A 24283-nucleotide genomic window follows, 5' to 3' on the forward strand; every position below is an offset into this window, starting at 1 on the left:
CCCCCCAGACTCACCACCCAGGCATGCTTCTCTCTTCTCGGAAGAACAAAGTCCACTCAAACAACCGGCACTGAGGTCCTGTGGTATTCACCGGGAGAAACGCAGCATTTATGTGCTTAGCCCATCTCTCTTCTCTCACTACTCGACTGAAGCAGAAGGTACCACTTGGCACCAGGGCAACTGTAAACACAGACAAAGGTACTGCACTGAGACCTCATACTGAGTCTTGTGTAAAGTTAGCCATCTTGACAATGCAGGGTGGGGTTCATTAATTTTTAGATTAAATGAAATCTAAAATGAAGACAAAATGAAGACAAAAAAAAAAATAAGAAGAAACAATGTGGCAGAAAATCAGCTACATACCAGAAATTTGTCTGCAGGCCCCCAGATTAGATTCAATGACTTTTGGATCAATTCTGAACTGCTTTCATATTTCTTCCAAGAATATGTTCAAGTTGGTTCACAGGCAAAGAAGAGGAATAGTAGTTGACACAGAAGGTAAATTTAGTTCTGCTTTTAATCACAGTGTGATTGTGAGGGAGAGTATTTCTCTACCGTGTTTTCCTCTCTTCAAAGAAGGGTCGGATGGTGTCTATGATCTGTCCTATCTTTAAAACTCTGTTTTAAATACAATAGTTTTTTGGCTGGCACATCTATATGCTAAGTATAATAAAATTTTAGCTGCTATAAAATGATTTTTAAAAAACGGCTTTAGCCCTACACACTAGAACACTGTCACTGTCTAAAATCAAATCACTGTGAAATGGACATTGATGTATATTGTGTAAAAATGTCTTTAGTTTAGTCTTCTCATTCATGGTTGCGTGAACATACTTTTTGTACTTTTTTTTAGCAGAGCTCAAAACAAAGTCATAGCATCCCCCGTTAGTGCAGTCCTAAACCGAATTCATCAGCTATGCTTCTCACACATTTCCTGTGTGCTAAAGGTCCTATCAAAATGATGTAACTTGATATATACCAGGGATCTGCAACACATCCTCAGTAAATGGTGAGACAGTAAACAAGTTTGTCTTTTCAGGCCACACGGGCAGCTCTCCAACTCTGCCACTGCAGCAAGAAGCAATTATAGACTCTGTACATGAATGACCTTGGATGTGTGTCAGTAAAACAGGCAGTGGGCTGAATTTGGCCAGGGGCTGCCATTTGCTGACACCCAGTGTATAGGAGGGACCCACTAAGATAATGTGAACATAAGGAAATGAAGAATAATTTTCATACTCCTGTAACTGTTTAGATATTGAAACAATGAAACTTCAAAGTTTAACGTATCAGACTTTAAAAGGAAATTGTATACATTTCTTAAGTATTTTAATGTATGGTATCGTGTATGAAAATCAACCTGATACAGTGCAAATATATGTTTATTCCTCTCATATGAATTATGCCTACACTTTGTGTGTTCAAAGCATCTAATGTAAGGTAACTTCCTTTCAAACTCTTCCTTGAAATCAAGTTGAAAAACAGACTCAAAGGATAATTTCATATCAGTGAACAGTTAATTTTTCAGAGTATTTTCTTTTCTTTAACAAGCAATCTTGGAGGATAAAGATATGACAGCTTTTTTGCAAGGAAAATTTAGTATTTTTTAGAATTTTAATAGAAAAAAGTTCTTCCTTCTCCTTAGAAAGAACATTATCTGCTTTGAGGTAGTAGGTTATTTCTTCTCAAAGGTTTCGCTCTAGTTGGAAAGTCACACATCACCTTAATCCCACTGATAAAAACTTGGGGAGAGCATCGAAGATGGCACAGTAGAAAGACCCTGAGCTCACCTCCTCTCAGGAGGACACCAAAATCACAACGATCTGCAGAACAAACATCAATGAAAGGAAAAAAAAAAAAAAAAAACCTTGGACTTTTTGTCAGTTTCGAACAGGCATCTATGAAGAGAAAGTCCTTATACAGAATGAAAGAAACAGCTTTAGCATCATGTATTAGGACGCTGCTTACTGTCTTAAGTTATTGTAAAAAGGACATTGACATATAGCAGATGAAATATGCCATGCCATGTCAAATTAAAACCATTTAAAATCCCAGGCTAAGTCAGCATGACCGTTGTGAACTGAATTAAATTTTATTCATGGGTTAAAAGTGTTTTTCAGTCAATGTTTTAATAAGTACAATTTCAATCTTATGGTCCATCTAGAACTGTTTAACCAAGGCACACTGAATAATAATATCTTAAAAGAAACTGATACAAAAGGAAATGGTACATGCCAGTACCCCTAATTCAGAAAGAATGGTAGATAAAAATGTTCCTAACCACTGACCTTGAGGGAAAATTAAATTTGGGTACAATAATAATACCTTTAGGCGGAAAGCCTTTGGAAATGCAAGGGAACCCCACATGCCGAACACTGCCCACTATTTTCAGTCTCCCTGTTGATATATACGTACGTGCCTACTCTCTTAGGGGTTCACAGAGATTCAGGCAGCCCGGAACAAGACGAGGAAGGAATTAAACATTTACATTTTAGGATCACTGAGAAATTTAAACCCATCTATTCAACTTACTAATATACATTCTTCCTTCAGAGCTTCAGGTTTGGATTTAAATAATCTATTTTTACGCAGAATCAACAATCGAAATACATATTTTTATTTCTGGTAAATGCTGGCCAGATAAGGAATGACGGGGAAAGCCCAAACGAACTCTGAAAAGAGAAACAGAAAATAGATGCAGTTATTAAACTGGGTCCTGTTTTGTTAAGTAACATCCTGGCGTCTCAGACCTGACTGCAATTTTCAGAAAGCAGAGGTACCTAGGATGAATTTGAGATTCACAGAGACACAAATGATTGTCAGAAGAATGTGAGGCAAAAATTTAAGAATCCCCAGAAGAAACAAATGGGGAATACAAGGATTTCTGCAGGGTCAGTTCTTAAAGGACAAAGAAGTTTCATCCCCCGCCCCCGCCTGCCAAAATCATAGGATGGAATGCCTTAAAAAAAAAAAAAATTCACATGTAAAGAAAAAGGGCACGTTTGATGTCTGTGAAAAATAAAACTTTTTGGACATTGGAATCAATATGTTCTGGTACAACGTAACTACAAATTATGCTTGTCATAGCGGAGCAATGCTGAGTCTGTCTCATTCTCTGTCTACCGTACAGTAGCCTTCCCCGCCCACTTGTGAACCTGTCCTGCATGTTTTTATTAGTATATCCTACACGCTACTGTAGACTATTTCAACGGCTATGTTTAAAGTGACTTTGGTCTTTACACATTTCTCCTGGTTTGTCCGTTTTAGCTGATAGTTTCTTGATTTTATCAAAGGGAGTGTGCACAAATTAAGATTCCCAATAAAGCGACATAAGATCATTGATTTCAAAATAAATCAATTACCGTAGAACGAGCTAGGGCTTCAGCGTCAGAAGATCTGGGTTAAAACGCCAAACTCTACCAGCAGCTAGGCACTTGGCAGCCCTGATGCAGTTAGATTCTTTCTCTCCCTCTCTCTCCCGGGTACATTTATCTGATCCAACTCCCTAGAAGATTTTTTATTTTGTAAAATGCGGCCGAGATCTGTGAAAGTTCTCAGCCAAGTGAGAAGTCCTGCCCGATGACGTCAAGAGAGTGTAACAGAGAGGTGCCGGAATGCAAGGCAGAAGACCAGGCTCTAGATGGACGCTGACCTGTAAGCAGCTGGGTGCCCCTGAGGAAGCCCTGTAGCCACAGCGGTGCTGTGGAAACGGTGCAGATTTGCAGAGAGGTGAGACGCCCTTCGAATCCCCGTGTGCTGTTGGACACACTTGTTAGCTTTTCCCTCAACGTCCAAATTTGTAAAGAGCAAATGATACACCGGAGTCTCAGGGTTTCGGTGGGAATTAAATCACATAAGGTGGTAAAGCACGGACGCCCGTCCCAGGGACTGGCATCTCCTCCGTGAGCGCACGTCCCCTCGAAGGCCCAGGTGGTGACGACGCACCTGCCACCTGTGCCGGCAGGGGACGCCCTCAGCAGGCCTTGCACCTGCCGACCTGGTGTCGCTCACGACTCCCCTCCTGCAGGGGGCTGCCCACCCTGCCCTGAATGGACAGACCGTACCCACCCCTCAAGGCCGAGGTCAAAGTCATCTTCCCAGGAGAGCCCTCACTGTCCGCCAGCCTCAGCCAACTTCCCCTCTGAATTCCCGGAGCGATTACCACGGCCTCACGCCCTCTCTAACCCTGCCACACTACCAAGCGCTACGTGCTGCTCCCAAGGTTTTGAGATTCTTATTTAAGTACCGACTTGTGGGCTCTTCATGTTTTAAATTACTCTATTGACCCCTACATTTTACAGTCCCTCACAGTGTCGTAAGTAGCACAGGGCTCAACAAGTAATTTTTGACCTCACTGCTTATGGCTCTTCCACGTGTGCATTTAAACTTACCATCTTTAGTTTGCAGCAGGTTGACAAAAACAGAGGTAGCTATAAAACATCGTAAAATTTATTTTTCCAGCTTTTATTTTCAAAATGCATTTGCTTGTGCCTGTCGTTTCATCCTTCTACCCTCTCAGCAGTGAAAGACGTTTCAGATAGACTGAATTCCAGTTTTTAAGGTGGGATCATCATTCATCAAGAGGTGCTGATCTGGGCTTCCCTGGTGGCGCAGTGGTTAAGAATCCGCCTGCCAATGCAGGGGACTCGGGTTCGAGCCCTGGTCCAGGAAGATCCCACATGCCGCAGAGCAACTAAGCCCGCGCGCCACAACTACTGAGCCTGCGCTCTAGGGCCCGAGAGCCACAACTGCTGAAGCCCGTGCTCCTAGAGCCTGTGCTCCGCAACAAGAGAAGCCACAGCAATGAGAAGCCCACGCACCGCAATGAAGAGTAGCCCCTGCTCGCCGCAACTAGAGAAAGCCTGCACAGCAACGAAGACCCAATGCGACCAAAAATAAAATAAATAAAAAAAAAAAAAAAAAAAGAGGTGCTGATCTGACTTGACCAACATTTCACATAAGGGACACTGTTGCCTCTGTTTGTTATCAGTTTTCATTATGATTACTTCTCAATCCAAACATCACATTAAAGATAATATTTCTCAATTAAAAAATCAAAATACACAGTTTAATAACGTAAATTTTAAAGCAAGACTGTATAATTTATATATACCTTAGTATTTCTAGAGAAAAATTAACATTTAACTTGCATATTCAGATACATGTTAACACTGACCTGTTTACTTGGAAGGTTTTGTTGTGCACATCTGTAGACCTAGCAGTTCATATTCACTGAACTCAAAAAATGGGGGGCAGTTTGTTATAGTCATATAGCTGTAGATGCAGCCAACCTGTGTGTGTGTGTGTGTGTGTGTCTGTGTGTGTCTGTGTGTGTCTGTGTGTATGTGTTATTTTCCACTGAGGATACTTAGACACTTGACAAACTAGAGAGTTCTCTATACAACATATTACTGAGTTTGACCACAGCAAATCCCCTGCCCAAGAACTCTTCTGAAGCATATTTTTCTGTCTTTCCAGGTCTTATGTCTAGTTCCCAGTTCAGTACAGGCAAAAAAAGATGCTGATGTGAAAAAGAAATGAAACTGACACTTGCAGAAATAATCAATATGGCTTCCTGGCTGTGGCTCACAGCACCAGGCCCACAGCTGTACTCACAGTAACTGCAAGATGATGATTGCTGTGGGAAAGCCCTACCTCAAGACACTGCGAGATGCGAAGGTGGGAGATGAAATAAAAGGTAAATCATTTGAAAATTCACCTAGTCTGACCATGCTGGAATACAGAGTTGGAATGACTAATGGCAAAGCAATTTTAATGTTCTTAAAAGTAACAAGCTTTTTTTCTGGGCTGGGGAGTGGTGCATTAATTTAGCAAATGCAATAAAACCCCCTGTTTGCATTTGAACACCTCTTGAGATCAGAGTACAGCAAAATCATTCTCAAAATTTACCCAGATTAATATTCAGCTTTATCACCATGCTAATAAGTATGACTCAACCAGGTTACAATATGGGATGTGGTCGGACTACAGCATTAAGTTGAAACAGTCCTTATTCACCAACAATATTTTAAATCGCTCATTTGAGAAAGGAGGAAATATGGTTCTGTTCCTGGTAAGTCATTAGAATACTGTATCTGACCACTTTTCCACTGACAGATTAGCGTATCTTCACTTCACTATGAGAACAAATTCAAAGAGCTTAGACAAAGAGATTGTGACACTATTTTTTTCGACAAGCCAGTACCTTTCTTTTTTTATTTATTTTTATTTATTTTAATTTTTTTTGCGGTACGCGGGCCTCTCACCGCTGTGGGCTCTCCCGCGGCGGAGCACAGGCTCCGGACGCGCAGGCTCAGCGGCCACGGCTCACGGGCCCAGCCGCTCCGCGGCAGGTGGGATCCTCCCGGACCGGGGCACGAACCTGTGTCCCCTGCATCGGCAGGCGGACTCTCAACCGCCAGTACCTTTCTTATCTCCGCATGTGAGGGCCTGAGTATAACACATTCGAAACACCCTGATTTAGATGGGATGGAAGAATTTAATATATTTTAGAGGAGGGTATCATACCCAAAGTGGTTTAAAGGATGACAATTGTTTCACTTAAAGTGCAGGAACCATTTATTCAAAACACCCGCATGGCTTACCCAATGGAAATGGATGAAACAAACTCTCCTTATACCACTAAGCACAGCTACATATGGATTTAGTAGTTTTTCAGTGTGCTACCCCAGGAATTTTTCTAGGGTTCATAACATTATTTATATGAGAGAATGTGTTCTGAGTTCTGAACAACCACGTACGAAGGGATTGCTGGAACTTTTCTAATGTAATAAACATCACCATGACAATATACAATGTTGCTTAATATTTGGGGCAGTCTTTATTTACCTTCAGTGATGATACAACTTGCAAAACCATGTGGTATTAAAGAGAAGGAGTCTGATTGTCTTCAATGAAACCCTTACGAAACTGGGAAGGTTTGCCTAATGTGTTTGACTCTTAAGGAGTTACTTATGGGAAATAAGAAAAATGGTTAATAGGTGCTTCCACATATGTGACAGGAATATTGCAGAGCTGGAAAATGACAAAGATGTGCATTTGTCTTGCAGGGGCCACAAAAGACTTACTTAAGTGAAAATCTAGGTCAAAATGGACTTTGGAACCCTGCTCTCCTCTGGGTATTGAAATAGAGATTATTGCTTTATATCTCAGGACCCTGCCAGGCATGGTGTGAGTATCAGGGATGGGACAGGTGACACCAGATTGGAAAACAGTTAGAAATGAAACCTGCCCAGTTGTTAAAGGTGAGCTGCTCAAAACCCCAATCCAACAAAGGGAAGACACATCCACTGGTAAGAAGAGAGCCAGACAGGTGTACAAGAAGAGCCAAGAGAAGTTATCCGGAAGGACGGTAGATCGGCCTCTGGTTAAAAACGCAGGCTTTGGAATAGGTCAATCTTGAGGGTACGGTCAGACTCTGCCACTTCATAGGTATGCAACCTGCACCAGGTTTTTAAACTCCTGACTCTGAGTTTCTTCTTACGTAAAGTGGGAATAACACTTCACATCTGATACAGTTGTTGTAGAGTTCAAGGGCATGAGGTGTGCTAAGGGTCTGGTGCACCACAGTGACTCATATTATTGCACCAAGCAATAGGACTTGATGGAGAGGCACTCAGGTCTCATGGGTCACTAGACCCACGCACACCAGATGAGGAGATGTAGCAGGACAGGGGGCAGGCAGGCAGCTCTGTAAGCTGACAGCAGTGCCTCAGAGAATTCGGCTTGGAACCCACACCGGTACCAGCACCACCACCAAGGTGGCCTCCAAGACCGCTCCAGGAAAACAAATTCAAAACCAAAGTCACACGAGCTACACAAATACACCTTTCCGAGAAGTCTGCTGTTCCTTCCCTTCCAATCACCCCCAAGTCCTTACCAGGGAGAGAGACACTGGGAAGATGCTCACTGGGTGGCTCATCCTCAAAGCAAGGTCTGGGAGATTTCCAGCTTCTGGAAGTTTAGGGTTCCAGAAAGGACAGTGAGCTCACAGAGCATGGATCTGGTGACCAGAACCAGAAAAGGCAGGCAGCATGTCACAAGAGAAGGGCAAACTGGAATCTGGTTACTGCATCGTTTGTGCAAAACCAAGGTTAGACTAGTAGATGGGGGCTTGATGCCAGGTACCACAGCGCTCCTGCAGCTAGAAGGGGATTGAATTTAGAGGATTAACTGACCCAAGCAAGGGACACAGAACATTGCAAAAGAGCAGAAAACTGGCTCCACCAACAAGGTAGATACCCAAGTGTAAAGGGCACATTGCCTGTCAGTGTACCAAATGTGTATATGCCCTTCAAGACCATTAACACATTTGGCTCTATTTTATATCTCAAAACTGTTGCAAGGTGTAAAATTGCTTCTGTCCTTTCTCAACGGATGTGTTGGCGTCTAAAATGACACGGTAAAGGTAAACCTCTGTTAACCGGGACAGAGAAGCTTCAAAAGCTTTGGTGTTCTAATGACTAACTTCAGTATCTCATGTATAAACATTTGTTGTGTTTTAACTACCTGACCTCCCAAATGAGATTTATGTGTCTCCCTCTTTCATGTTCCCTTTATTCATAGTACTCTGCCAACTCCTAACTGTAGCTGGTTTGATATCTAACCCGTGATTGAAAAGGACACACACCACTTGGCCAATAAAGATGCTGATAATTGGATGGAGGCTTCCATCTGGATTCGTTACCTAACCCTTAGCCAGCAGTTGCTTTCCTCCCAAAACTTCCTTTCCCATTGAAGAAGTTAAAACCCCGTTGTGACATCAAAACACAGGTGAAGGCTCGGGTCTTTTCAAGTCATCTGCTGCTGTAGTTTCAGGCCTGCGTTCTTCTCGCTCCATTCTGCAAAACAGTGGGATGCAGCTCCCTTCTAAAAGGTGGGAATAAGCCACACCATGAGACTTCCAGAGACTTCATTCTCTTCGCCTTTTCCGTAACGTTGGACAGGAGTTTCCCCATGTAAGTCAAAGGAGCTGTAGCAATTAGGCACAACAGAATCTCCTCCACATACGGTTTTATCGAATGACTTCCCAGACGGTGCAGCATTCAGAGTTGTAACTACCACGTGGCCCACGGCCAGCCCACACTGATCTACACCGGCCCTTGCAGATCATCTATCTTTTTGCTCAAAGTAATCCACATAGGAACAGCAGGACTCAGTCCAGAGTTTTATGTTTTTAAATACGATATATCCAGAAGAGCGGTGACCACAGTTAAGTAGCCACAACATGGGCAGTGCACTGCTTTGTTCTGTTAGCGGATCAAGTTAATGCTGTTTCTCTCCATACACGGTACACAGGGAAAGCGTTAATCCACTTCAGGGCAGTTCACAAAAACCGGCCACGGGAAAGCAATGTAAAGCCAACTCTTCTGCAAATGTTTATCTGCGTACCTACACGTGCCTACATGTAGGGAATCCACACTGCATGTAGTGTCTCAGGTCCAGCTAGTTAACTAACTATAGATCGTTAACTAGCTATCTTCTCATCAGTCAGGACTCAACAGCAGGAAAATGCTTCCACTTTTTAATTATTCATGTTCTGAGCGCCTAGTTTAGCCACCAAATTGGCTAATGGCTGAAACTGCTGTACCAACTTGGTGCTGGCTTAGCAGTCAAAGGGAAGGAGCCACGAGAAGTCCTAGGGGCTGAATTTATACCAGTGTAAATAAATAAACTGTGGATGAAGTCCTCCCTTCACAAGCTGCACTTGAGTACCCCCAGCCATCACCCAATCACTGCTCTCAGCGGGAACTGGATCCCTGCCTGAATCAGTACTTGAAATCTACAAACCATGATGCAATTATATTTTGTTTGGCTTTCACAGAAGATAAATCCCAAATCCTTCCGGCCCATTTACTTGAATGGGTGACCTTCGTAAGATTTTCTCTATTGGAGCAAAGCTGTTTGTTAGGTGTCCCTGGTTCACGCAGACACACGACATGGATCAACTGGTGATAACGCACCTACAAGTTGTTAACACCAGTGGATTCTCCCTCCAGACGATGCTCCGTGTGGCTCCCAGGCTGCTCATCGTCAATCACTTAACCAGACAGGACAATGCTGTGCAACTCCCCTGCTGCAGGCAAACCGATTCTTCCGAAGGAACGTGTTGGTTTAGTGACTTGCACTGAGCAATGAAGCTCAGGGACCTGGCAACCATTTTTCTCCATGCCTCAGTGCCGCAATTCCACACGGCTGGGCCCACCTCAACTTCTGTCAACTCGTTCACAATCCTCAAATACATACAGTACTTGCCCAAAGAGGAAAACTGTTAGGGTGAGGACTCTGTGTGTGTAAGTTTAACTTTAATGTACTTCACAAATGAAAAGGAAGCTGAGTCTGTTTTGCTTGTAAATCTAAAGAAGCAATAGAGAACACAAGTTGAGACACATTTCAGTGTTTAAAGGGGAGCAAATTGGAATCGTGATACAGTAGTACTTCCACTAATTCTCCACATTTACCACTGGGGATAAAAAAAAAATACACTGCACTTTGAAAGTTCTACTAAACAATCATCTCTAAAGTCTCGGGAAGACACAGTTACCTAGGAATAAAAGAAACTATTTTGTTGCTAGTTAACAACTGAAAAATAATCCACGCAACACTGTGTCAGGTTTCACTTTACGGCTACTCTGTATCAGGGTTTCTCAACATTGGCGGTACTGATACTCTGACCCTAATAATCCTCTGGCATGAGGAAGTGCCCTGTGTGCACACTGTAGGCTGCATAGCAGCCCCCCTGGCCTCTGCTCACTTGATGCCATAATCACTACCCCACTCGGGTTATGACCATCAAGAATGTCTCCAGACACTGCCAAGTGTTGCTTGGAGGGCAAAATCAAGACGAGTTGAGGACCACTGGCTTACAGGAATAAGTAAACGGGAATGTCGGCGTTGGAAGCCTATCAGTTAGCCGGTTAATTAGTTAGCAATTCATGAATTCGTTCGACATTTACTGAGCACAGGGCCAAGCGCTGTGCAAAGTACAGAGGATGTAACAGTGAACAAGACATCTCTCCTTGAAAGGCATACCGTTTACAGGGAGGGGAATGATAGACCAACCGTGAGAACCCGAGCTGCCTCTGCAGAAGGGCTGGGCCGGCACCTGAGCTCTGAGACGCCTCAGGATGCACACGGGGCCACCACGGGCTCTTAAACTGGAGATGCTGTAAGTGGCCTGAGCTGTATCCCAGGAAGTGTTGCCGGTCTCTGCTGGTACGGTGGGTTGGCAGAGAACAAGTCTGGGGCCCCAGCAGAGCTATCAGCCTGTGACTATATCCCGGGAAATGGAGAGAAGGGAAACAGGTCGGCAGAAAATGCTGTGACACAATGAAGGATAATGGATGGGTGTGTGCTGGGGTGGGGCTCGCTGAGGGGAAGAAAGAATCCAGCAAGAATGGGTCTTCCTGTCCCGGTTCTGGCACAGCTAGATGGTGACCTTCGATAACCCTGGAGAAAATGGGGTCAGAATGGGGACTGCTGACGTGAAGCTGATGTCTTAGCGGTCAGCTTTCTCCAGACAAAACCCAAAAACAAAAACCCAAACAGTATTTTCAACATTTATAAAAGTAATGTTTGAACCGCTCAAATGACTTTGATATTCTAACAAAAAATGTCTCCAAGAAGTAATTTTTTGTAAATCAAATAAATTAAACTTATAAGCTTATGAAGTCTCTGGTTTGCAATCATTCCAACATCTTTTTATGAGCCTGGTGAAACACTTTTATACCTTTCATCTCAAATGTATATTTTATATTGGAATTATAGAGCCAATATGTTGAGGTTTTTATTGGGCGCTGTTCTCTTAAACACTGCCCTGATTTACTCCCCAAATTAGCACAAAATGGGTCTGAATCCTATGGGTTCCTCTAATGCCTCTATGTATTTGGTGTCCAGCTTTCCCAGGTAAGGACACCCTTTACCTGGGAAAGCGGGATTCTGCTAACTATGGTAATTTATTTACCTTCGTAAGCGTCTTCCTAGGGTGTCTCCTCAGCAAGCAGGCGTGTAATGCGAGACCTGGGGCACAGATACATAGAGCTCATTTTCTCCAAGACTTCTTCTCAGTCCCTCATCTCGTTGGAGACAGACTGCATGTTCTCCGCATTTTGTGGTCTCACAACCCGCATCCCTTATCCAGGCTGCAGATTACCTAATCACCTACTCTGGTTTGAGACTACAACACCCCAAACCAGTTCCATCACCAGGATGCTCCAACTCATGTATTCAGTGTGTAATTTTATTCTCACTTCTCTACAGACTCACTCTGTTGGAGGAACCAACACTCTTAGGATCATCTAAGTGGTCAATGATTGGATTTTGTGTCTCTCTCAAGGCTGTGTTTTGATCTACTTCACAACACAAACGTGAGGCAAAAGGCAAGGCCTTCGAAAAGTGAATTTCATTAGACACAGAATGCGTGTGAAGTGCTGAGTAATCGAAAATGCTACTCTCTGGAGGCTTCTGTCCATAAGCTGCTGAAATAGAATTTTCAGTTTACATATGCATGGATTGTTTAACAATACACCCAGTTGCAACCACAAGTATGAGGTTATTTAACTGTATTTTTAAATGCTATATTTCAGAAAAAAAGGAAAAATTCTACCTTTAAAAAAATTTGTTTCCACAAATAAGCCACTTCCCAAACATCTCATTCTGAGCAAAAATCTGACCATACACTAGTACCTCTGTGAACATCACATGATGCTCAGAGGTTTCTGTCTTAGGTAACGAAGACAGACTTGTTCCCCCAAGTGAGATCACAAAGAGAAAAAGAAGACTGTATAGAGGATGGGAAAGGTAATGGATTCAGTCTGGGACATGTTGAGTTTCATAAGAATTACAGTAAATCCATAAATTATTCTTTACATCTCTAAAATATCCATTCCTTCCTTCCAGGCAAAGAGAGTAAAATGAAGTCATGTGATAAATTACCCATATTCCAATGACATATGTCAAGAAAAGTGAAACTGATCACCTCCCAAATTGATCAAAATCTACACCACAAACTTTCAGAAAGTACTAGACAGGGAAAAAAACTAGTCCTGATAGAACAGAACAGGACTGACTTCTAATTATTTGCCTATTCCCGTCCCCCTCTGAGAACATACTTGAGAGTCAGCAAGTTCTTGAGAATCCTTAATAACACTCCTGCATTTGGAAAGCTGCATAGAAAACACTCTGGGGGGTGTGGGGGGGAAGGTGAAATGAAAGGAACAAGCAGGTGAGTCTGACTTCTGTGCAGGAAGGGGAGACTCCAGGGCCACATCTTGATGGGTACCAAGCGTCTTGTGCGAGAAAGAGAAAGAGAAAAGGGCATAAATCCATTCTGGAAGAAAATATAAGAGAAGTTTAAAACTCCCCCAAAAGTTTATGCTAGCTCTTTGAAAGCCTTTTAAGAACACGACTTCCAATGGTTAAAAAAAGCTTAGAGGTAAGATGATAAAAGTACTGAATTGAGATAAAAAAGAAAGACTGCAGAACCAAGGGAACAAAGGCATCATGATGTACAGAATCAATAAATAAAGGAGTCATCAGAAAACGAGATAGGGTGGACCAGGAACTGGATTTAAAGGAAAGCCATCAGAGAATCACAATGAATGAGCTGAAAAGGACAATGTGATTGAAGTAAAATCTGAAAGAGAGATGACGACCATTAAGAAGGATTAAGATGGGGCTTCCCTGGTGGCGCAGTGGTCAGGGGACGCGGGTTCGTGCCCCGGTCCGGGAGGATCCCACATGCCGCGGAGCGGCTGGGCCCGTGAGCCATGGCCGCTGAGCCTGCACGTCCGGAGCCTGTGCTCCGCAACGGGAGAGGCCACAACAGTGACAGGCCCACGTACCGCAAAAAAAAAAAAAAAAGAAGGATTAAGATGATCCAATGAAAAGATTAAGGACTGCCCCCAAATAAAGTAGGATTTTGAAACACATGAATTTATGCATACGTACATATTATAGTTAAAATATTTTAAAACCTTTACAAGAAGAACAAGTGTCACTTTTACAAGCTGATTTCCTTGAGGAGGGAGGAGAAGAATGGGAGAATGTCAATGTAACTTTTTTTTTCATAGCACATCAGAACATTGCAATATAACATCAGGTTTCAGTATTAAGTCTCTTGGTTGTTCATCACACGCGTGTATCTTTTTTTAAAATCTGAAGCAAATATGGTGAAAATGATTTTAAAAATATGTGAAATCAAGGCATTTACATTGTTTAATACATTAAACTGTTAAATGGATGATTACGAAAAAAATAATTTTCTCCTGAAATAATATAAAAGGAAACACGCGAATCCAAAACACATAAGTTTGGGGAGAGATTAGGTAAGACTTAATGGCGCTGGGATACATTCCAAAGCTTTTGCTTTAAGGATAAAAAGCCATTCAGGTGTTTAGACAGAAAAGCGAGACACCTTCACTGGAGGAGGAGAAAGTCAGGTTAGGCTCAGACTTCAAAGTCAGAAGACAACAGCGAGGTAACTATAGTCTTCAGCGGGGAAATGTGTCACCCAGTAATTTTATACTCCGAGGGTATTAAAAGAAATATAAGAGTAGCAGGCACCCTGAAGTGCCAGGGAACCACACCCTCCCTCTCTACAGCCTCCATGTCAACCAAAACCTGTGTCTGGAGAGGGCAGGACACGCACCTTCTCCGGAACAAAAGCACCCTGAGGTGCAGAGCAAAGGACAGCCGCGGGTAACACCCTCTCAGTTGAATTCTGGGACCACACTTAGAAACAAATGTTTCCATTTCCCACCATGTTTCCCACCCAGCACGGGTGTTTGACAGCTCAAGCCGCAGCGGCAACAACACAAAGCAGGATAAAACAGCAACGAACAACACAACACTAAAGATACGGTCCCTCCACTCGGGCTGAAGGACATGCGTTACCTCATGCAATCCTCAGAAGCCTCGGAGGGAAGCACCATTACACACACAGATGAGCTAACTGGGGAGAGACACTTCCTATGTTGCTCAAGGTCACATGGAAAATTAGTGGCAAAACCTAACTTTGGATCTAGGTCTCAGTCCAAACCCATAACTACTACAGTACCGAACATGAAAAACCACATGATGCTCTCAGAATTGCTGAATTTCAGACTTCAGGAAATAAGGAGAGAAAGATTTTTCAAGAGTTATTTTCAACACCTTGGAACTACATACCATACACAGGTATGGATAATCACACAGGGAACAAGTGTAAGGTGTAGGTAAAATCCACAGCTGAGCTGAGTCTCTCAAAAGTTGACCCTTTCTTGTTACTAATATTCCACGTGTTCTCATTTGTAACATTTCTCACTGTAGATAATGTACATTAGCTGCCGTTCACATTCAATTTACCAGAAATACATTTGAAAATAAGGTAATCTTGTTTCATATGAGTCCTAAGAATGACTCTAGATGCACGTGAGAAAATCTCCTCCCTTTTCACCTAATTGCCAAGATTTCGGGAGACATGTGGGGAAAAGGAAATTAAAGGCAATAGGTATTTTTCATGTTGTGTTGGAATACACCGAAATTATAATCTCAGGATTCATATTCATTCCTAATATTTCCCAGGGGCCTATTATGCAACCACGAGCACACATGTGCATGTGTACACACACACACACACACACACACACACACACACACACGAAGTACCTTCCTCCCCTCCCTCCAAATGAAGGCAACAAATGAGTTTCTCTAGTAAAATCAGATTAATCAATTCTGGGCTATAGAAAAATTTTCTGTTTCCCCAGTTTAGAAATTCTTAGAGATGCTAATGTAGTCATGTGAATTCTGAACCTTCAAGAATGAATTACAATATGCTCTACTTCCCATACTTATATGACTTCCTCTCCAAAACACATAACTTTTACTGTATTTTCCCTCACACAGAGCAGCTGCTGTGCTGTGATATTGAATCAACTTTGCTTTTATTGACCAAGTAACTTCATATGTGTGAAAACAGGTACCACTTCAAGGGTTGTCAGATTTAGCAAATAAAAACACAAGATATCACATTAAATTTAAGATTCAGATAAACAGCAGTTAATTGTTTAGAGTATGTGTATCTCATGCTCAAATGAAAAAACTGATCGTCTGAAATTCAGATTTACCTGGGTGTCCTGTGTTTCATCTGGCAGTCCTGAACACTACAGAAGAAAAAGAGGACAGAGCTGTGGCATTTACTGGGGATGATGGAAACCTAAAATGCTTTGAGTCGGTGTTGGTAGAATCCCACATATGGACAATATTCTAAAAACTGAAACTACCTACCCTCAGCCCCAAACTTTCATGCCACTCTGTCCCTCGGGTACATGTTACTTTAAAACATCATTTTGACACGTTTTTTTCTTTTTATTTACTCCCTCACTGAAATGATAAGGAATCAACCATAAAGGGAACTTAGTGGCTAACAGTAAACTCTGTAGGTAAAGTATTTTTTCACTGCAAAATCACACTTCAGAGGGGCACGAAATAGCTGTAAAGGCCAAAGAAATTAGTGGTGGGATGTTCTGAGAGGTACATGATGGCGTTACACTTGAGTCATGATTAACATTTTCTCAGAGTTTTCTTTTTTTCACAGCGACTAACACATCATTATTCCTCTTAAGTAATGAAAAGCTGGGAACCTGGCCAAAAGTTACCTTAACAGATGCTATTTTATCATTTCAGAGAATTCCATCATTTTTCACATCTTGGTAATTATATTTCAGAGGCAGAATTCATGCTGAGTATGGTGGGCTGCTGCTACAAAACTAGACCCCAGAAATAAATTAACCAGATAGCTCCAGCAAGCCTGGGGACGCAGGGGGCCCCGGCCCGCCTCACCTGCGGCTTGGTTTTCGGGAATCCACTGTTTCCTATTTTGTGCTTCATTTCAACTCACCTTTTCACACTTGCTCCAAACCGAATTACCTGTGGGGAACCATGAAACTCTTGGTTTCCTTTTGAGAAGATTAACTCGTTGCAAATATTCTGGAGTTTGGAGAAAAAAGAACTACAGGTTCTATCTCATTAGGTACTCATGCTTGAATTACACCAGGATAACATTCCCAAAGGACGCCAAGAGCACAGAAGGGCAGACTATTTTTAAATGTTTTCTGAGGATGATAATAATTAATATTTGTTTAATCTGACTTCAAATCACTTCAGACCTGAATCCAACTGGCCTGAATCTATAATAACGTCTTCACTAATATTCATTTGTTTCTTTGACATACCCGCAAATTCACAAAAGGAAACTCTCGGCTTTCCAGAGGTCAGTGCTTATCAGACCAAATGGATTATCTGTCCTGATAGCAGGGGATTCACAGAACATGCAAACTCAGTGCCAAACCAGCCTAGACACTAAGAGTAATGCTACTGATACTAGTCGGTGAGGAGGTAGTAGCAATGGCTCAGGCAGATGTTCAGAGCTGCTCACCACTGCACTTAGGACTAGGAGGAAAGGAACATCTGCTCTCACACTTGTGAGACCTGGGGGGACAGTCACTTTTCATCCTGAGTGTCATTCATAACCAAGGATGGTCATTCCCGTTCTAAGGCACTGGGAGGTCATCTAGGTGAGGTCACCCTGGTAGAAGTTTGCTTTTCCACTGCTTTCAACATCAAATATCAACACCGTGGGGACAGACTCGCTGGCAGACGGCAAGGTATCCTTGTGCGTGGAGGGAACTGAAGCTCTTTAAGGAAAAAAAAAAGAAAAAAGAAACAAACGTCCAGCTGACAAGGTTGTATGGCCTGGAAAGCTGGCTGGGTGTTCATTCGCTTGCTTTATTTGTTCTGGAAATGAGTAGGATGCTTTCATTAGCTGTCCTTTCAATTCGGCTCCAGAGCCAGTTTAAGAGAATCCTCATCTGAGAAGACACTCCTAAGTGTGGGACGTAAGAGAGACACAGGACCTGAAAACAATCAAGAATCCTCCTTCCTTTCTCTACGATTACGATAAAAGTGGGATGTAGAGGTGTACTGACCTGCTGCTGAAAGCAAAGAGAAGAATTTCTTCTAGAACAGGCAGTTAAAGAGAAAAATCTACCATCATCTTTAAATTAGAAAATGTCAAATGTGAGAATGGGGTAGGGGTCATAAGAGCAGCAATTAACAAACGCTTTATAAAACTGCTGAGGAAGGAAGAGGCACTCCTCTGCCTCGGCCCACAAGACTGTGAACCTGCTACATTTGCAAAGTGGAGCTGTTCGATCCTTGAGAAGCAGGAAGAAGTTATTCATGCTAATAAACGGGCCATCTCTGAAGTGCTTTTCACAATACCTTCCTGTACGTCTAGAGGCTAAAAGGTTTTCTCTCCTCTCCCCTCCTTCCCTTTCATTTGTTTTTTCTCTTCTAAGTCTGAAGTCCAAAAGTTTACAGCCTGTTCTGAAAGACAGTTGGTTACCTTGCATTAGTATTAATTTGGCTGTGTTGACTAAATATTCAGCTGCCAACTGGATGCCTTACATGGTTTGAAATAAAATCCATACAAGTTATGGAAATGTTGAAAACTAAAATGAGCAAGGCTGTTTTGGCCCGAACATATTGTTTCCAAATTAGATTTTATGTGTAAAAATGTAAAATTTAGTGTCTATAAAAACTGTATGAAAATATACTTCTATGAGTTATAGCTATATATATATATATATATATACACACACATTATATATATAATGGTTCTATCTATTGTGACAGCTATAAATATAAAAACAGTATATAATCAACAGTAAATTATGTATCACTCATCCTTTCTAGGAATAAATATTTTCTTTAAAAAATTATTTCAACGGGCCAATATTTGATTTATGGTTATTTTATTTCAAGTTTCTAGTTCTTCTCAGGTTTATAAATTTGGATCTTAAAAACATTTATAGTTCTGGCAAACAATTTTATGGAGTTTATGTATATAAATACATGGAGACCATTTTAAAATCCATAATCCCTGATTCTGGGATAAAAGTATGCCAGTAGTTTCAACCCAATGGTTTACTGTGACAAAAAGGACTAAAGGAACTCAGCAAGCGAGACTGGTGGGGAAATAACTGCAGCATAAGGAACAGCCTTTACTTCATAACCTGCAGAGCAGTCTATATCCCGTAACTTACGTTGAAGAATTCACACGATCACCAGTTTCTCAATACTCATTCCTGAGATCATCAGGGAACGTAGAAACAGATCACCCCTTGGCAATCTTTTAAAATAATAATTTGGGATGCGGTATCACCAATCATTCCCTTTTGACTCTAAATCAAACGTGGTTAATTGTAGATAAGCTACAGTTGACATTGCACATGTAAAGGCAATGTTTGCCTTTTCGTCACAACCCCCAACTCTCCTAACCCAGGAGGACGAATTGTGCGCAGGGACCTGTCGCTTGAGGTCTTCCCGGTAGTGACAGGGCCTGTGCCACGTGCAGGAGGCTGCTCACATGTCAGTCATCAAGTAGAGTCGCTCTCCACGTCCGATCACCCTTCTCTGCCCTGCCTAGTGAAGCCTGGAGCTGGGCCCTTCAAACACTCTTCCTGACGCACATGCACAATGTCAGGCTTGTCAGTAGACAGTGCAGGAGGGACCCTGCAGGGGGAAGGGGCTTCTTCCTCTCCAGGTTCTAATGACTCCCCTCCCTTGATGCTCCTATGACCAGGTTTCCAGGGGTCTGCACGGGCCACCCAGCGGTGGTCACCCTGCAGCAACTTCTGTTCCTCACTAGCTTCAACCCGCTAATTTGGACCAGTCCTCTTCCCGGGCAAACCAAAACTTATCCACAGTGGGCTGCAACCACACCCTCTCCAATGAGTCTGAATCCCATCCACGGGCAGGAGCTCCTTCCCAAATTTATTCCCTCCCACCTTCAACACTCTTCCTCGGGCCCTATCGTATTCTTTAGATAGATTCTCTTCTGCCTTTTCTTCATAGTTGACCTTCATTAGCTGTCAAAATAATTGTTTACTTTTCCCTCTGCCAATTACTGGTGTGGTATTTGTCTCCTGTCTGGAGTGTGATGGGTAACGTTCCCCAAATCCCTTTCGTGGCACCAGGTAAAGGTCCACCCTACGAGAAGTAAGCATATCTTAAAAAATCTTTTCCCGGGCTTCCCTGGTGGCGCAGTGGTTGAGAGTCCGCCTTCCGATGCAGGGGACGCAGGTTCGTGCCCCGGTCCAGGAAGATCCCACATGCCGCGGAGCGGCTGGGCCCGTGAGCCATGGCCGCTGAGCCTGCGCGCCCGGAGCCTGTGCTCCGCAACGGGAGAGGCCCCAACAGTGAGAGGCCCGCGTACCGCAAAAAAAAAAAAAAAAAATTTCCCAAGTGCAACTCAAAAAGTATGAGCACTCCCACAAACACTTTCCCTAAAATAAACTAGTCCCTTCACAGAGTGTCCCAAACAAATCCAACAACATGGAGGCTTCTGGGGAGATGAAGAGGGTTAAGTTACACAGAAATTTCTTCTTTTGACCTCTTCGTAGTGATATCTTCAGACTGACCTCGATGGCTGGAGTGACGTGCGTCAAGACTGCCTCCCCTTACACACAGCTTCTCAAAACTCCTTACCACTTATCCACATTTCGTGTCTCATATTCAGCTTGTATATCTTATTTCAGCAAAACCGAAGTTAGGTTTGGAAGTGACCCTGGGCAGTTCCTGAGGGAACCTGAGTTTCTGCCGCCATGAAAACCTTCCTTCACTGTGATCTGGACGAGTATGTTTGCTTTCCATTACTGTGCTACCCTTTTCCAGCAACTGTATCCCGTATTTAAATCCTTGTGCTTTCCGAAGACACAAAGAGGTATTCTGCATCGTTACATCTCTAAGGTATTTCCATAACATAGTTTTAAAAAATGTATTCCTCAGCATTTCATGCTATGCTATTTTTTCCCCCCTGCGGAAAGGTTCCTATCTTTGAAAAATGGCACGTTTTCCCCCAAATCATAAACTGCGAGCTAGCATTATGGTCCACAAAGATAAATTAGGTCTCACCGTGGGGCTATCTCCTCGCCCTCCTTTCCACAAAACAAGTTTATGTTGAATGACGACTATTTCCCAGGGGCTGTGAGGGGCACAGCATCAGAACAGAAAGGTCTCCGTGCTGAGAGCCTAACCTGCCTCGTCAATAAACAAGTCCACAGACGAATCAACCACCTGAAGGAAGCAGGTCGAGATGGGCTTGAATGTCTCAGCAGGGCTGGAATGTGCAGAGTCTTGCAGAAGTGCCAAAGGAAGTCATCAAAGGCTTTACAGAGAGAGGCTTTTGTCCAATTGTTTTTAAGGATTTTGCTTTGGCTGCTTGTGGAACATGAATCGTAGACAAGCAGGACAGAATCATGGGGCCATCTAGGAAGTTATCACTAGGTCCAGGGAAGAGATGATGGACATTTGAACCAGATTCAGTAGAGATGACGAAAATGGACCCGCTGGGATACACTCGAGAGACCAAGCACGGGGACTTGGGGGTTGAAGCAAAGGAATGAAAGGGTGACTCGGAGGTGCTTGGCTTAAGAAACTGGGCGGATAGTGGTATCATTAAGATCTGGAAAACTGAGTAGATACTTTTAGGCAAAATTAAGTGATCAGTTTGGGATCTATCTAAGCAGAAATGTCAAAACAAAACAAAAACAAACAAAAAACCCCCAACCAGTTGGATACAGTTCTGTAGCTCGTAGGAGAACTCTACACTAACAGGATACGTTTAGGTGCTATGAACCTGTAACTGGCATCTGACGCGAGGAGAATGGATGAGACCGCTTACAATGAGAGAGCAGAAACAAAGAGAAGGGCCTGGGAAGCAGAAAGGCCACGTATAAAGCTGGAAGGAGGAAGGTGTGGCTACAGAATGAATCCCTTTTACATTTTGAATGTCCTCAGCTCAGTGGGGATTCCCCTCATCCTGTACACTTCCTGGGCATTTCTCTGCTGCAGGGGCTGCGTTTTAGATTTGCCCAGGCACTTTGAAATAACGCTGATGCCTGGGTCCCATCCCCAGCTACTTCTCGTAATTCGTCCACCCAGGTGGTTCTAATGTTCAACTCAGGTTGAGAACCATTGCTGGCAGCTGTGGACCTAGACGATCCTGGTTAGTTAGATAAATGCCATTGCTATCTGGCTGAAGGTATATAAATAGCTTCGCTATTTTCCAGTATATCCGTGTCATTAAAGCGTCCCCTCATCTCTCCATCAAAATGTCACAAAGTTTTATTAGGGGATGAATTTCGTTTTAAGTATTCCATGTTCTGATCTAGAAAGGCAACCTTTTTCCACTCAGATTTAAAAATAGTGCTAATTTGAAATGGTGAGTATGGTCCTACATAGGTAGCTGGAGGATGCTACCAGAATCCAAGGGATGGACACCACTCCCAACTAGAGGACTCAAGAAAGATTTCCTGAGGATAATGGTGCCTGAGCCTGAAGGACAGTGGGAAAATGCAGGGAGACGTCAAAGAGCATGGCCTAAGAGAACTGCAGCCTAGTTTCAGCTGGAATGTGAGGGACATGGAGAATAGCAGGACAGGGGATGGATCACTGAACACCACGTCTGCATGGCGGCCAGCCTTCACTTTATTCTTCAGGTGATGGAACCAATACAAGAGTTTTAGCAGGGCAATGATAAGACCTACTTCTGTTTGGGACAGATTACAAATCATGAGTGGGACACGGGTTTAAGGCGGTCAAAAGTATGTTCAGAGACACAGGTTAGTATAATTAATTGCGTCTTGCAGATGAGAAATGACAAGGGCTTGAACTAAAGCAGTGGCAGAAGGAACCTGAGGCAGATGCAGATCTGGAATAAACGACTGGGTACGGAGGACAGAGAAAAAGAGGATGACTGTATTTCCTAATGAAGCACAGAAGGGACAGGGTGCTTTCCAGTTAGGGAATTGGAGAATTCAGTTGGATGCCTGTAACACGTCCAGGTAAATGTGTCCATCAGAAAGCGGACCTACGCACTCGTTTCCTAGGGCTGCTGCAAAATACTATCACAAACTCAGTGGCTTAACACAACTCAAATTTATTACCTTACTGTTCTGAAGGTTAAAAGTCCAAAATGGGCTTCACCAGGCCAAAATCAAGATGTCTGCAAGGATGCATTTCCTTCTGGAGACACAGGGGAGAATGCACTCTTTAGCCTCTTCCAGCATCCAGAGGCTGCCCACATTCCTTAGCTCATGGCCCCTTCCTCCACATTCAAAGCCAGCCACGGCTGGTCAAGGGCTTCTCATATTGCATCACTGTCTGCCTCGTCCACTTTAAGGATCCCTGTGATTACATTGGATCCGCGTGGATAATCTATTTTGTGTCAGCAGACAGGCAGCCTTAACTCCATCTGCAACTTTAATTCCTCTTTGCCACGTAAAGCAACAAGTTCACAGATCCCAGGAGTTAGAATGCAGACATCTTTGGCGGGTAGGGTCACTATTCTGCCCTTCTAACAGTCTGAAATACGCGGTAGCTGTGAGGGGTTGGACATCCAACTTGACACTCCCCAGCACAGAGCCCAGAACAAGAAGCTGAGATTTCCCAGCAGGTTGAGGAGGAGAAGTGTCCGGGGATGAACGTTCAGGGTGGAGAAGGGAGAGGTGGCCATGACCCAAGTAAGAACAAGCAGCTGGAGGAGAAGATGGAAGCAGGTGAGAGCAGCAGCAGTAGCATACGGGTGAGGGGAAAGGTGTGAGTAATGGTTTTGAGCTGGATACAAATCTGTACCTGGAAACTCTTGACATGTCGAAATAGCCCCGGAGGTAATGGCTTTAATTCTGAGCCACAGCAAAGACACATAAAACGTTCCTATTTGTTTTATACGTTCATTGTATAAAACAGAGCAAACGTATATACATCACTTCACATTTCTCTTCATGTCTGAATCACAACGAAAATCCTGTACCCATAAATGGAGTGTCTGACTGAGGGGAGCTATTCCAAGTAAGAATTTTCCATGGCTTTGTTATGGCTGGATGCAGTGAAGTTGAAATAAAAGAATCTTCTTTGTGGTTCCTTTTAGATTAATGTGGTCCATTCCGGTGAAATGGCTGTATCTAACAATGAATAATCAACCCTTCTTAACTCTAACAAAAACTTTATCACGTAAGGAACATGTTAGTTGTAGGAGGGGTTAGCAAGTCTTTGGACGGTAATTTTTTCTTGTTGCTCTGTAAGCTTGTTCTTATCTCCTTTCATTAAGTCATTAAAACATCCAGGTAATTTGGTAACACTCTTTTAAGATGTAGTACGCACGTGCGCGCGCGCATACACACACACACACACACACACACACACACACACACACACACACACA

At 43.1% G+C, this 24283-nt stretch overlaps 1 non-coding gene across 1 annotated transcript; it reads right to left on the minus strand.

Annotated features, from left to right (window-relative positions):
* Positions 1-14089: 14089 nt before the first annotated feature.
* LOC114906654 lies at positions 14090-14159 on the minus strand. The gene has a single exon (XR_003796472.1). It is a non-coding gene; the product is annotated as a small nucleolar RNA SNORD82 (small nucleolar RNA).
* Positions 14160-24283: the final 10124 nt, after the last annotated feature.

The sequence above is a fragment of the Monodon monoceros genome, unplaced genomic scaffold, assembly GCF_005190385.1.
Source record: "Monodon monoceros isolate NGI ecotype Baffin Bay Population unplaced genomic scaffold, NGI_Narwhal_1 Super_Scaffold_22, whole genome shotgun sequence".
Taxonomy (NCBI): domain Eukaryota; kingdom Metazoa; phylum Chordata; class Mammalia; order Artiodactyla; family Monodontidae; genus Monodon; species Monodon monoceros.